This window comes from Musca autumnalis, unplaced genomic scaffold, assembly GCF_047663935.1.
Source record: "Musca autumnalis isolate F117 unplaced genomic scaffold, ASM4766393v1 scaffold_2, whole genome shotgun sequence".
Lineage (NCBI taxonomy): Eukaryota > Metazoa > Arthropoda > Insecta > Diptera > Muscidae > Musca > Musca autumnalis.
In genome coordinates, this window is record NW_027411755.1 from 80,320,248 (window position 1) to 80,335,369 (window position 15,122).

The 15,122-nt window shown below is 35.6% G+C and overlaps 3 pseudogenes; all 3 read right to left on the bottom strand.

Moving 5' to 3' along the window:
• Window positions 1-6,903: 6,903 nt before the first annotated feature.
• On the bottom strand, window positions 6,904-7,022 carry LOC141395989 (5S ribosomal RNA; annotated as a pseudogene).
• Window positions 7,023-8,782: 1,760 nt separating this feature from the next.
• On the bottom strand, window positions 8,783-8,901 carry LOC141395976 (5S ribosomal RNA; annotated as a pseudogene).
• Window positions 8,902-10,732: 1,831 nt separating this feature from the next.
• On the bottom strand, window positions 10,733-10,851 carry LOC141395978 (5S ribosomal RNA; annotated as a pseudogene).
• Window positions 10,852-15,122: the final 4,271 nt, after the last annotated feature.

Sequence of the window (15,122 nt, forward strand, 5' to 3'; positions counted from 1 at the left end):
CGTCTTTAAGGGAAAATCTAAAGTGGTATACCCTAACTTTAGATCTGCCCGCCCGATCCTGGAAATTAGGGGCGAGGTCATTAAAGTCGCCGACAAGATTAGATACCTCGGTGTTATTTTCGACGAAAAATTCGATTTCATCAGACATGTGGACTTTATATTAGACCGGGCCAAGAAAATATATTTCAGCTACCATGGCGTATTACGCCATAGTGGCGGCTTAGCGAATAAAGTGAAATTACTGATTTATAAGCAGGTCATAGGACCAATAGTTGCTTACGCTTTTCCAGTATGGTATTTTATCTCCTTAAGCCAAATGGATAGGCTGAGGAGATGGGAAAGATCAATAATAACATACTGTCTAGGATTGAAACCAACTGTCAGTAGTGACGGCACAATCGAAAGACCATCGTGTAGGGTAATATATGATACTGCAAATCTCAAAAGAATTGACAGATTCCTTATAAGGGGAGCCCTAAATTTTGTGGAGACAGCAGGGACGGTGCAAAACGAACTCATCGAGAAATCCCTGCAATATTCGAACGACGCAAGTGCCTTAAGCATAAAAAAACATTTGCCTCCTGCAGCCTTCCATTGCTTAACAATGAAGGACTTCTTTATAACAATGAAGAAAAGCTTGTATTCTACCACAGAAGGTACAATACAATGGACACCAACAATACTGTTTATATAACAACACAGTGATTGCTATATAAAATAAAAACAACTGTAAATAGTGTAAATAGTAGCTTTAGTTATTCTTAGTCTTAGTTCTAGTATTTTTCTTAAAAATCACTGATTATCGCCCTTTTTTAATTGATTTTTTGGGGCTCCATTAATATGTAACTGAATTTAATATTTTCTGTTTGATGTTACTGCTAGTGGCTATCCACAGCATAATTTATTTACTTGATCTTAGAAAAGCCACATGTATAACACTGTGATACAAAAGTTGACAACAAATTTTTGCAGGAAATTTAGTTGGCTTTCCAAAATGGGAAAAACCAACGAAATCGGTTGAAAAATTAATGCGCTATGGCATTTTTTGTGTTTCAAATTTTTGGTTTTTTTCATATTTTCCTTTATAAAAGATTGGTACCTTAGCATGTATGATTCTAATTGTGATTATCTTGCTTAACAATTACACACAAGGTACCAATCTTTTATAAAGGAAAATATGAAAAAAACCAAAAAGTTGAAACACAAAAAATGCCATAGCGCATTCATTTTTTCTACTTGCTAACAGTAAATAATTGTACTGTTACGTATCGTTTACGCAGCGTAGAGCACAAAGAAAAACATGTCACTGTTTTTAATGGGTTTTTGTCACATATAAAGCACTATTACTTAGCCATTTGTAAACCGATTCTATGGCTTATTCGAAAGACATTATTCTCCCCTTTGTAGTGAAAAATAGAGTGTGCAAATCGGTTGTGGTGAAAAGAAGTAATGTCCGTTTAAATTTGAAAATCCAAGAAAGCCCATTTTTCACTACATTTACCGTTATAAAATCAAAAACCGAAGTGACCCAAAGAAACCAAAGGTATTTTCGTCTTCTATGGACTCCCACAAAACCGAATTTATGCATTAGACCCCCTGCAAATTTTCACTGTAGCACAGTCTAATTATTATAGATTAGCAATAAATAATGGCTCTAGCCAAAAAAGTCAAAGTCAACAGTCAGTTCTTTGAATAATATTTGATGAGCACTAGGTTTTCACCACAGTTAAACACTTTTCACTAGATAGGTCTTCAGACTTCAGTAGCACAACACAGAATCCACGCGGTGTTCCCAAGTTTCAGTTTTATTTCCCAAATTCAGTTAGATACAATATTTTATACATGAGTATGGACTTATAATATTACTTACTCTAACACAAATTTAATTTGTTTTTCTAGAGATATACATACATATTTGATATTTTAGGATTGGTAAGGCCAGCCATTGTTAAAGTTATAAAATTAAGCATATTGATTAATACTACCTCGGAAAAAAGGGATCAAAAACGAGGTTTACCATTGTGATTTTTTTTCTTAAACTACTTAATGCTAATGGGCAGTGCCCCTAAAACTAAATAAAATAATAAATAATAATAATAAAAGATATTATTTAAGATCACTCCAATTTTAGGCTTACTAATAAGCCAAATAACACTTTTGTTTTTTCGTCATCTGATTTAAGTTGACGGTAGGTATCTGAAAAATCACCAAGTTTTTTTATGCATGTGAGAAAATCTTTTCCCAATAGCCGTTTGCATTAATTTTGAAAAAAGTCCATTGTTTTATCAATTTGAAGGGAAGTTTTTGCCACATTATTATCTGTGACTGCTACATTCCTATTGTGGTTTGCGGGTTGTGCTATATTAGCAGCGTTGGCATATGAAATGCAGCTAGTTACTTTCCGGCCAGTAAACTGCCTTGGTTGACTGTTTAGAGTAGTCATTCCTTTTTGATTTATTTTTTCCTGGAGTTCCAGGCGTTTTGGACAATTTTTATCACTGGCCACATGACCAAAATTATTACAATTAACACATTTAATGGGTTTTCCCACAGTTTTTATAATTTCACCCGTATTGGGATCGGTATCAATATTTATTTGATTATTCTGGTGCTTTGGGGAATTGCGCAATTGCGCGGACCATGTGATTCTCCACATTTCACACAACTGTAGGGTAATCTACAATTTGTGGAAATGTGACCAAAACGTTGGCAATTTCTGCGTTGTACCAAACCATCTCTTTTATATTTTGTTATTTTGACTTTGTGTGTCAATAGGTATTGGAGCCTAGAAAATGACTTAGTGTCAACATCGTGCGGGAAGTGCACTAGCCATCGATCACCCTTAAGTTTACCCGTTTTTGTTGGTTTTAAACTTAGGTTAGTCTCTTTTATAAGTTCGTCTACGTCGGCTTGTTCGAATGTAGATGAAAGTTTTTGAATTAACAAAGTATTGGGCTTAATATCTTTTGGAGTTTATGTATAAAATGATATTTGTTGTGATTCTAAATATTTACGGACTGTTTCATAGTCTTCAGGTTTTGTGAGTTTAAGATGAAATAAGTTTTTATTTATAGTATTTGTTATTTACAAAACATATGCTTTAAGAAGTTTTTAGTTTCAATGAAAAATTCTTTAAGTTTTCATTATAAATTTTTAAAAGAGGTGGGCTGGCCTTACCTTTTGATTTTTTTGTATTAATATTGCAGTTCATGTTGTTGTTGTTATTATAGCTGCTCTCATTTGCTTTTGTTCCATTGAGTACGTCCCCCGCTTGTGTGTCATCTACGTTGCAAACAGCCGGCGTTGCTGTTGTTTGGTCTTCAACATCGGCATCCATGAGGTCTTCGGCTGCCTGATCTGCCCAATCACTTTTTAGTTTAATATTATTCGCATCTTGAATTTGCTTATTTTGATTTTCATTATTGTGCATAATGTCACTATTGGTGTTGTTATTTTTTGTCCACTCATTAGGTATGTGAACATCCACTTGTATATTGCCTGTTTCTATCAGTTGTTGTACTGTTAAATTTAGCTGTTTTATTTTTTTTCAAGACTTTTTATTTTTTGTTTTTCTTGTATACTCTCTTCTAGTATTCTTTTTAAATGGTTTTATTTAGCTCACCCCGTTTGTTTTATTTATTCTTGGGTCAAATTTAGTAATTCAAATTTCACCCTCTTCCTGTCAACCGATTAATCTGAAATTTTGTATACACTTTGGATTTTGGTGACAATACAATTATGTTTATTCATTATCATTATAAATTCAAGATGGCCGCCGCTACAAAATGGCGGATAATTTATGTTTTATTAATCCCATAAATATGGGTATCAAATGATAGGGCTCAACAAGCAGAATACAATATACTATAAAAAATTGAAATCCAAGATGGCGGCCGCTACAAAATGGCGGATAACGTAGGTTTTATCAATCCCATCAATATGGGTATCAAATGAAAGGCCTCAACAAGCAGAATACAATATACTTTAAAAAATTGAAATCCAAGATGGCAGCCGCTACAAAATGGCGGATAACGTAGGTTTTATCAATCCCATCAATATGGGTATCAAATGAAAGGGCTCAACAAGCAGAATACAATATACTATAAAAAATTGAAATCCAAGATGGCGGCCGCTACAAAATGGCGGATAACGTAGGTTTTATAGATCCCATCAATATGGGTATCAAATGAAAGTGCTCAACCAGTAGAATACAATGTACTATATAAAATTAAAATCCAAGATGGCGGCCTCTACAAAATGACGGATAACTTAGTTTTTATCAATCCCATCAACATGGGTATCAAATGAAAGGTCTCAACAAGTAGAATACAATTTACTATGCAAAATTGAAATCTAAGATGGCCGCCGCTACCAAATGGCTGATAACAATTTATTTTATCAATCCCACCAATAGGGGTATCAAATAAAAGGGCTTGACAAGAAGAATACAGTGCACTATACAGTACATCTTATACACCGAAAGCCATACAGTTTCCAGCTAAGTACAATTACAGGACGGCTGAAAGAAGAATGTTGCCTTTAATACTATCATGGGCTTCTACAATACATAAAATGCAGGGCAGCACTGCGAATCACGCAGTCGTATACTTAGGTGCGAAACTGTTTGAAGAAGGTCAAGCCTACGTGGCTCTTAGTAGAGTACGATCTTTGCAGGGACTACGTATAGAGGAGTTGGACTGCAATAAACTAACGGGCGAGAAACCTTGCAATAATGAAGCACTAAATGAATTAAACAGAATGCGAAATAAAAACTAAAAACTAGAAAATAAAAATAGGTAAAAAAACTTGTTAAGTTAAACGGTTTTATGTTAAACATACATTGCAATGTTTAAGATAAATGTACTAAAAACCAAAAAATAATAAAATAGATACAGTCGTGGGAATTATAGACATATGCATAGACTAGACTAAAATAAAACCATGGGGCACGTCAATTGTCTACAAATTATCGACATACTGTGCGATAGAAGAATCGTTTAATTCGTCGTTAGGCAGTTGGCCCGCAGACGGTGAGGAAATTACTTACTATTTTCTTGCTCATGGAAATTCCAATAGTTATACACTCCATGTAAATAAAAGAGATGTTTCAACTAGTTTATCGTTGGACATTCACACTGCTGGCTGGCGAGGAATCGTTTTACTGCTCGTAGTTTGTCTTTTATCGGCAAAGTGCTACTCGCTCACCACTATGAAACCCTAAAACTCGCTTATAATCGAGCTTGCTAGCTTGTTTGCACATTCTATCCCTACTTATCACACGTCCATCGCTGTCGGTTGAACAACTGCCTTATTATAGTGTAATGCCAAGTTTACACTTGCGCTCCAAAATCGATTGGATTTTACGAAATCCTGAAATACACCCCGGTGTTTACACTTATTTTTTGTTGATTTCAAACATATGACAACGATCAAGGTAGATGCATATGCGCATCTGATTGAACATGAGTTTTCAAAACAAGTTGTTGTAAATTGAATTAAACATCAAAAATATTCGACAATATCTATCATATCAATTGTGTATAGTACCAAAAAATAAAAAAAAATAAATAATGATTTTATAGTTGAGACATCATAATAATAAATTTTGATAGATAAAAGTTGTGCTCAGAACCTACAAATATTAGTACATGCAGTAGTTGTCCCGTTCAATGCTAAAAATGCGTTCCCGTACTCCGAAATCTAGCAAGACTTGCACTTCTCTTTAAACAAAAATAGCGCCGAATAACACCCTCTGCTCCTGTTTTCTGCCATACAATTTTGGCCTATTAGAAACTAGCAGCAAGCATATTCATATGTTCATTGGTATCTAATATTATAGCTGATACGTTTATTTTGACATTTTTGCGGGAGTTTTTGCAATTTTCGTCATTTCCCGTTTCCGTATTATTAGGAAATTTGTATGGGAGAGAAATTTTGTACAATTAGGTCTATTTTTTAAAATTACCATTAAAAAAGTACGGGAACACAATGAAAAATAGCATTGTAAGAAAGTTATTTAATATTTTTCACGTTGTTTACAAATTTTGATACTAAAATTTGTTGTTTCAGCAATTCGCACATCTACCTTGTTTATTGTGATACGTGAAAAGTGTTGCAACTTTTGGTACTTTTTTAGGCAAAAGCAAGGTTGTATATCATGTGTACTGTGATTTCGATGTTGATTTCGCTGAAATCACGAAATGAGATGATTTCATTTTTGTATGCGAAATCATGATAAATTTTGCATGATTCCGCGCGAAATCACGAATCGCCTTCGAAATCACGAAAAGACGCCGAATGTAAACCAAACATAACATTACAAAACGAATATTTTAATCAACGATTGTAGACAATTGACGTGCCCCACGGTTTTATTTTAGTCTAGTCTATGCATATGTTTATAATTTCCACGACTGTATCTATTTTATAATTTTTTGGTTTTTAGTACATTTATCTTAAACATTGCAATGTATGTTTAACATAAAACCGTTTAACTTAAAAATTTTTTTACCTGTTTTAATATATTTCTTAGTTATATTTTTTAGTTCTTAATCTTTGTTGTCTGTATCATTATTTAAGTTTTTATTTAGCTTCTTTCTGTTGCTCGCGACAGTGACAAAACCATCGGCGTCAGTTCTATTTTCATTATTAGCACTTTTATTCTAGCACTATTTCCATTATTATGAACACTTTCAGCATTTTTTATAGTCACTTTGTCATCAGCATTAGAGCCGAGACCAGACATTTTAGGGTCTTTTGCCCTTAGGCTAATTTCCTTCTTCTTCTTAAGTTTGAAACAAAATTTATCTCCAAAAGAAGAATAGCTTTCACTTCACATTTATTGTTAACACTTTGCACTTTAGCTAACTTCCATCACACTTGATGTTTACTGTTCGAGCTTTAAGCTCAGAATGACGCGGTGTTCCCAAGCGGTCCCCCATCTAAGTACTAACCGCGCCCGACGCTGCTTATTTTGGTGATCGGACGAGAACCGATGTACTCAGCGTGGTATGGTCGTTGGCGAAGAAATATAGTTTATTTTGCTTCATATGGCCATTGATTTCATTGCTTGTGTGTTTAAGACAATTTCGTTTACTTATTGCACACAAACGAACAAGAAGTTTTATTTTCGTTTTATAGAGGAAAATTTTGACTGTTCCCTTTAGTTATTAGTGAACATAACCAGTATGTATTAATATGGCATTAAAAAATCTAACAAAAATTTTATTTTTTTTAAATAGATGTTAAAATTTATTAAATATGGAAAATGTTGAATCATTTGTTGACATGGGTATTATCCTACATCCTAAACTACGCTTTCACTTACACATAGAATCATCTGTTAATAAAGCCAAATCATTGTTTGGTTTCATAAAACGCTGGTCTAAAGAATTTGATGATCCATACCTTACCAAACGTTTATTTGTGAGTTTAGTCCGTCCAGTTTTAGAATATGGTTGCGTTTTATGGAGTCCATATTATATATGCCACTCTGATAAGATTGAGTCTGTTCAAACTCAATTTCTGTTGTTTGCGCTACGTGGATTACGTTGGGATACTTCAGTATCATTGCCGCCTTACGAAAGTCGTTTGATGTTAATAGATCTTCCTTCTCTAGAGAGAAGACGGTTTATGTTAAGAGCACTATTCATAATAAAAGTTATACGTGGTCTGATTGATTCGCCATTTTTAGTCGGTGAAATAACTTTCAATGTACCCTCACGTTTAACACGTAACTTCCTCCCTATAAAGTTATTTCTAGTGAAAACTAATTATGAAGCAAGTAACCCAATTAGATCTTTATGTGAAATATATATATATTTAGCACGGTAGATCTAACCAGTCCAACACATGTTATAAAAAATGCTATCTTACGCATGTAATATTATGATCAGCAGGTTTGCCTAGTATTAGTCCTATTGTAGTGTAATAGTGTAATTTTATGATATACATACATTGTTATTTTGTAGTTACTTATTAACTTCTCGTAATTTATACCGGCATCTTATCTACAACTCCTCTTACTGAACAGTAGAATTATCCAGTAATCTTGCGTGCGGTTTCCTGTTTTTTTTTTTTTTTATTTTATTATTTAAACTCTGTAAATAATTTAACTTCTTGAGCTCAGTTAATCGGCGTATCTACAACTCCTTATGCGGAAATAGTAGAAATTTGCCTACGAGCGAGGTTGTTCATTAATTGCAAATAAATCTTAATTGAATTCTTAAATATATATTGTCGGCTGATGATTCCTCTGTAGCTGACATTTATAACCAATACTAACCCGCCATGGTCCGGTCTATGGTGTCTACGCGCTTCCTACGAATGGGGAGGTGGCCCCCTCGGTCGGCAGGGGCGGGTGTGAGAGGCGTGGGACCGAACGTAAAAAAAATAAAAAAATATATATATATATTGTTAAAATAAATGTATTTTGGGAAAATTTGGCTCCTTAAATTACCTTTTTGGAAATTAAGACAAATTAAAAATAAATGCATTTTGCGAAAATTTGCCTCCTTAAATGACCTTTTTGGAGCAACGAAACAAATTTATAAATAATTTTACTTTTGTTTTACAAAGGAAATCATAGACTATTGTATCTAGCTACATACAACTGAGCATAATCAATAGCGAATGTTTTACATTTACCTTAAAATAATAGGCAGTTGAGTTTTTATTTTGGCTCTATTTCGGTTAAAAATGAAGATATCGACTTTATTCTTGTTTTTATTTAATAGAGAAAAATAAAAAAGAAAATAAAATGAAATAAAAAAATTTTGGACAATGCCAACAACACGCGGTGTTCCCAAGCGGTCCCTCATCTAAGTACTAACCGCGCCCGACGCTGCTTAATTTCGGTGATCGGACGAGAACCGATGTACTCAGCGTGGTATGGTCGTTGGCGAAGAAACATAGTTTACTTTGCTTCATACGGCCATTGATTTCATTGCTTGTGTATAAGTTCGATACATTGGTTACGCCAATGTATACGTTCGATACTTCGTTTCCCCTTCTGCAGCATTCCAATTACCCACGCTAATTGGCCGCTCTCACGAGCCCTATGGGGATATCTTCTCTGCACTTCTTCCAGGAGCCTTATTCGCCTAGTTCGGATTGTAGGAGAGAGTTCGCTCTTTTCTACAACCTCTCCTGGAAGCCTTATTCGCATAGTTCGGATGCAGAGGGGCGCTTTCCAATGCTGCAGTCGAGTTGATGTTACGTCCTTTGCTCGCTATTTCGCCTTCTTGGCAACACACTTGCTATTTAACTTTCGAAGGAGTCACACTCCTATTGCAATCATTTCGTTGTCGAGTCATACAAAAGCTAATGTTTCTCGTTCGCAGAAACCCTTTACCACCAATAAACATTGAAAATATTTGAAACTGATACACTCGTGTTTGTCTTTTTATTTCTTCTCTTTTCATCCCTGAGCTTTCGACGGTCAGTGGTATCACGCCAACATTTTGATCCAATCGAGCCGGATCCGTTCCAGTCGAAGCCATTTGTTGTTGCCCGCTGAACAAATTACATTTGTTCAAGAAGAAAAGAAATTTGGATACCCACATTAATTGTTGTTGCCATCAGAGCAATTTGCTATTGTTGTGAAGGAAATTACTCATATTTTCGCAACATCATTCCTTCATCATCATCAATTACATCAACAAAACACATGTACGTAAATCAGTTTCTGTGCAAAAATTGAGCAAACCCGCGAGTGTTGTTGGATTTAAATTCCCAAATCCTCGAGAAAATCCTTTTTCGGTTTAAATTTGTTCGCTACATCGCGCATTGGTCGCCTTGTTATTGCCCTTTGTTTGTACATCGTCATTCCTTTGCTTTCAACGCATCAAATACAGTCCACTCACTTAGTCGTAGCAGTAATTGTGGTGATCCTCACCAACAGTGCTGCTTATTTCAATTTGTTGTTGTCCCTTTATTATTTTGGTTCTATTTTCGAAAATAAAACACTTTAATAGTAAACACAACAACAAATTTCCATTTGTCGTTGATCTTTTCAGAGATCATTTCCAGCCGTGCTGTTCCTTTGAATTTGTTGTTTTCTACTTTTCTCGTTTGGTTCTGTTTTCTAAGGCAGAACCCTTTTAGTGAAATTATTACAACAATTTCACTAGAATTACCCGCTATTCGTTCGTTTTATTTCCCACTCAAAGGCTTCATAGACACCCCCGCTTTCTTGTTGATGTCCCCAGCCAGCAGTGAGAAATTACTTTTGCTACTTTCGATATCTCGTTTCTAACAGCATCGATCTCCTACGAATGGGGAGGTGGCCCCCTCGGTCGGCAGGGGCGGGTGTGAGAGGCGTGGGACCGAACGTAAAAAAAATAAAAAAATATATATATATATTGTTAAAATAAATGTATTTTGGGAAAATTTGGCTCCTTAAATTACCTTTTTGGAAATTAAGACAAATTAAAAATAAATGCATTTTGCGAAAATTTGCCTCCTTAAATGACCTTTTTGGAGCAACGAAACAAATTTATAAATAATTTTACTTTTGTTTTACAAAGGAAATCATAGACTATTGTATCTAGCTACATACAACTGAGCATAATCAATAGCGAATGTTTTACATTTACCTTAAAATAATAGGCAGTTGAGTTTTTTATTTTGGCTCTATTTCGGTTAAAAATGAAGATATCGACTTTATTCTTGTTTTTATTTAATAGAGAAAAATAAAAAAGAAAATAAAGTGAAATAAAAAAATTTTGGACAATGCCAACAACACGCGGTGTTCCCAAGCGGTCCCTCATCTAAGTACTAACCGCGCCCGACGCTGCTTAATTTCGGTGATCGGACGAGAACCGATGTACTCAGCGTGGTATGGTCGTTGGCGAAGAAACATAGTTTACTTTGCTTCATACGGCCATTGATTTCATTGCTTGTGTATAAGTTCGATACATTGGTTACGCCAATGTATACGTTCGATACTTCGTTTCCCCTTCTGCAGCATTCCAATTACCCACGCTAATTGGCCGCTCTCACGAGCCCTATGGGGATATCTTCTCTGCACTTCTTCCAGGAGCCTTATTCGCCTAGTTCGGATTGTAGGAGAGAGTTCGCTCTTTTCTACAACCTCTCCTGGAAGCCTTATTCGCATAGTTCGGATGCAGAGGGGCGCTTTCCAATGCTGCAGTCGAGTTGATGTTACGTCCTTTGCTCGCTATTTCGCCTTCTTGGCAACACACTTGCTATTTAACTTTCGAAGGAGTCACACTCCTATTGCAATCATTTCGTTGTCGAGTCATACAAAAGCTAATGTTTCTCGTTCGCAGAAACCCTATACCACCAATAAACATTGAAAATATTTGAAACTGATACACTCGTGTTTGTCTTTTTATTTCTTCTCTTTTCATCCCTGAGCTTTCGACGGTCAGTGGTATCACGCCAACATTTTGATCCAATCGAGCCGGATCCGTTCCAGTCGAAGCCATTTGTTGTTGCCCGCTGAACAAATTACATTTGTTCAAGAAGAAAAGAAATTTGGATACCCACATTAATTGTTGTTGCCATCAGAGCAATTTGCTATTGTTGTGAAGGAAATTACTCATATTTTCGCAACATCATTCCTTCATCATCATCAATTACATCAACAAAACACATGTACGTAAATCAGTTTCTGTGCAAAAATTGAGCAAACCCGCGAGTGTTGTTGGATTTAAATTCCCAAATCCTCGAGAAAATCCTTTTTCGGTTTAAATTTGTTCGCTACATCGCGCATTGGTCGCCTTGTTATTGCCCTTTGTTTGTACATCGTCATTCCTTTGCTTTCAACGCATCAAATACAGTCCACTCACTTAGTCGTAGCAGTAATTGTGGTGATCCTCACCAACAGTGCTGCTTATTTCAATTTGTTGTTGTCCCTTTATTATTTTGGTTCTATTTTCGAAAATAAAACACTTTAATAGTAAACACAACAACAAATTTCCATTTGTCGTTGATCTTTTCAGAGATCATTTCCAGCCGTGCTGTTCCTTTGAATTTGTTGTTTTCTACTTTTCTCGTTTGGTTCTGTTTTCTAAGGCAGAACCCTTTTAGTGAAATTATTACAACAATTTCACTAGAATTACCCGCTATTCGTTCGTTTTATTTCCCACTCAAAGGCTTCATAGACACCCCCGCTTTCTTGTTGATATCCCCAGCCAGCAGTGAGAAATTACTTTTGCTACTTTCGATATCTCGTTTCTAACAGCATCGATCTCCTTTATTAGTAGTTATTGTTGTTTTTATTCCCCAAGGTCCTTTCTAACGAAGCCCTTTAGTTAAGAATTTGCATTGGCTAATTTACCATAACAACACACATTGCTACAGTCATACATTGTCGTTTGGTTTATTTTGTTGTTACAATCCTCCCCAACCATAAAATATTTGCCGTGTTGTTATTCTCCTCGTTTTACTAAAAACACTTTGAAAATTTTCATTCCCAAATTTGCAATAACAACACTCAATCTCGCACCTTTGGTTTATTTGTCGTATAGATCATTCTTCACCAACAGAACGCATTTGTTTTTATTCTCCTGGAAGTAATATTCCTATTTGAGAATTTGCATTCCAATTGCAAAACAACGTACATCTTTCCACGCACAATTATAAAGCGTCGGTTAGATTACATTGTAAACATACCAACAAAATTCTGTCGATCACTGCTTGGTCGTTTGTAGCGTCGGTTCTTGAGTGGGAGCTTTGCTGCCATTTCTGCTGGTGTTTTACTAATTTTTGTGTGGAATTCGTAGTCGACACTCGCACAGTGGGACATATTGTTTCAAAATATTTATTTTTTCTTATATTTTTTGTTGAATATTTTCAATTAGATTTTTTTCTTTTTTACTTCGTGTGGTGCTACAATACCATTTGCTGTTGTTTATCTTCGGTTAAGGCACCCTACTTTCGGCATTTTTTGCAATTTATAAATATAATTATATTAAATTTGGTTGAATTGAATTGCAAATAATATCGACATTATTTATCGATATTGTTTATACAAATTATTCGTTTTTGAAAAAAAAATCTTGCATCTAAAAATCGTGTACCCTACAGTCGGTACAGGTACATTTTCTCATTGGTCAAGCAATTAACTTTAAAAAATCCACCAATATAAATATTTTTCGATTTTTACCTGCTACTTTCATTTAGAAATCTCGTTCTTGAAATTTGTTTGGCAGCTCCTTTCGGGCTTATCAACATTGCCTTTCGGCAATAAACCAGAAGCTAGACGAGCTAAAATCGTCCAAGTCTTCTCCATCATTGAATGGACCAACTCCACAAAACAGTCCACCAATGGTTCCTCAACCACTTTCATCTTCGGAGGAACTCCGAGTGAGTACGTCTATTCCCCCGTCGACTTGTTTGAACACAAAACCCTTTGTGTCAAATAATTATAAAGAAAGCCAAAAGTCTCCTTTGCATCCCAGCGAATCACTCGCATCGATTTCAGCCCAACCACACTGCATTAGTCGTCTTCCTCATGTCGATCCACCTTCTCACAATTTAATTTTGCTTCCTATCGACATCGAAGTCTTTAGTGGAGATTTCATTTCATGGCCAACCTTTCGAGATATTTTTAGTAAAATTTTTATCAATAATTCTCGCTTGAGTGACATTGAGAAATTATGTCACTTAGTTCAAAAAACCAGAGGTGAGGCTCGAGAAATTGTTTCGAAATTTCCACTCACCCATCGTAGTTTTGAATTAGCTTGGAATGCGTTGGAGGATGTGTATGATAATAAACGTATCCTCGTACATAATCACCTCAATCTCCTTTTCGGCCTTCCAACAATAGAAAAAGAATCGATCTCTGGGCTAAAATCTCTCCAGCGCGGAATAAATAGTTGTATTTCCGCTATGTCTGTTTTCGACGTTGTAACGGATCATTGGGATCCAATTCTTGTTCATCTCTGCTTGCAACGTCTTCCTCAACATACAATCGCTCTGTGGGAACAACGTGTCAAAGAGAAGTCGTCTCTTTCGACATGGAAACAATTAGATTCGTTCCTAGCAGATAGAATACAAACTTTGTTGTGCATAGAAAACTTTACTGCTATGGAAAATCCCAAAACATCATATTCGCAAAATTTTCGATCTCCGCTAAAATCATCTTCACCAATTAGTCGTTCAATAGATTCTAAAGCTAACTCGTCGTCCTTTCGTTCTCCGAAATCGCTGGTGAACCATTCTTGTGTGATGTGCACAAATCAAGATCATCTGCTTCGACACTGTTCTCGCTTTCAAAATCTTTCATTTGAGAACAAGTTTTCGTTTGTTAAAAAACATGGCCTTTGCATTAACTGTCTCTCGAATGGACACCAAGTTAAAAAAGGCAATAGCAAACACAATTGTTCGGTCTGTAAATACAGACATCACACGCTACTCCATCGTAGCAAAAATCGTAACACTTCGAGAAACTCGTTGATTTCTCCTTCATCCAATCCTTCTATTCCACCGAAATCCACCTCTAGTCGCTTATATTCCAATCAAAATTCTAAATCTTGTTTCGTCAACCTGCAAGTTCTGCACACAACACGAAATAGAGATGTGCTCTTGAGAACTGTCAGCGTTAACATCGTACACAATCACAGAAATTATGCTGTTCGAGCCATAATTTAACCTTCGTCGGAAGTCTCAATCATCACAAAGAGACTACAATACACAATTGGAGTTAAAACTCGTCCTGCTAACGCCACTCTTTCTGGCGTAACTAGTAATTGCACTTCAAAAGAAATTTGTTCTCTAAAGTTATCGTCTCCTAACGATCCATCACTTATTTTACCAACAGATGCTTTAGTTTTATCAAACATTTCGAAAAACTTGTTGTCGTTGTCTTCCATATCGAGTCTGCGTTCTAATTTGTCTCACCTCGAACTAGCAGATACATCCGAAGACAAGCCAATTGATTTGTTATTGGGCGCTGATCTATACTCCAATATTTTGTCGGCTGAGTCGCCTCACATTGTTTCGAATTCATTGGTAGCTCAGAAAACTATATTCGGTTACATCATTACCGGTCCAATACCTCGTCGTCATATTATATAGTCGATCAAAGCGAACACTTTTAAATAATTCGTAGTTTAATTGCTTTAGAAAATCTCGCACATTATTTGAACATGATC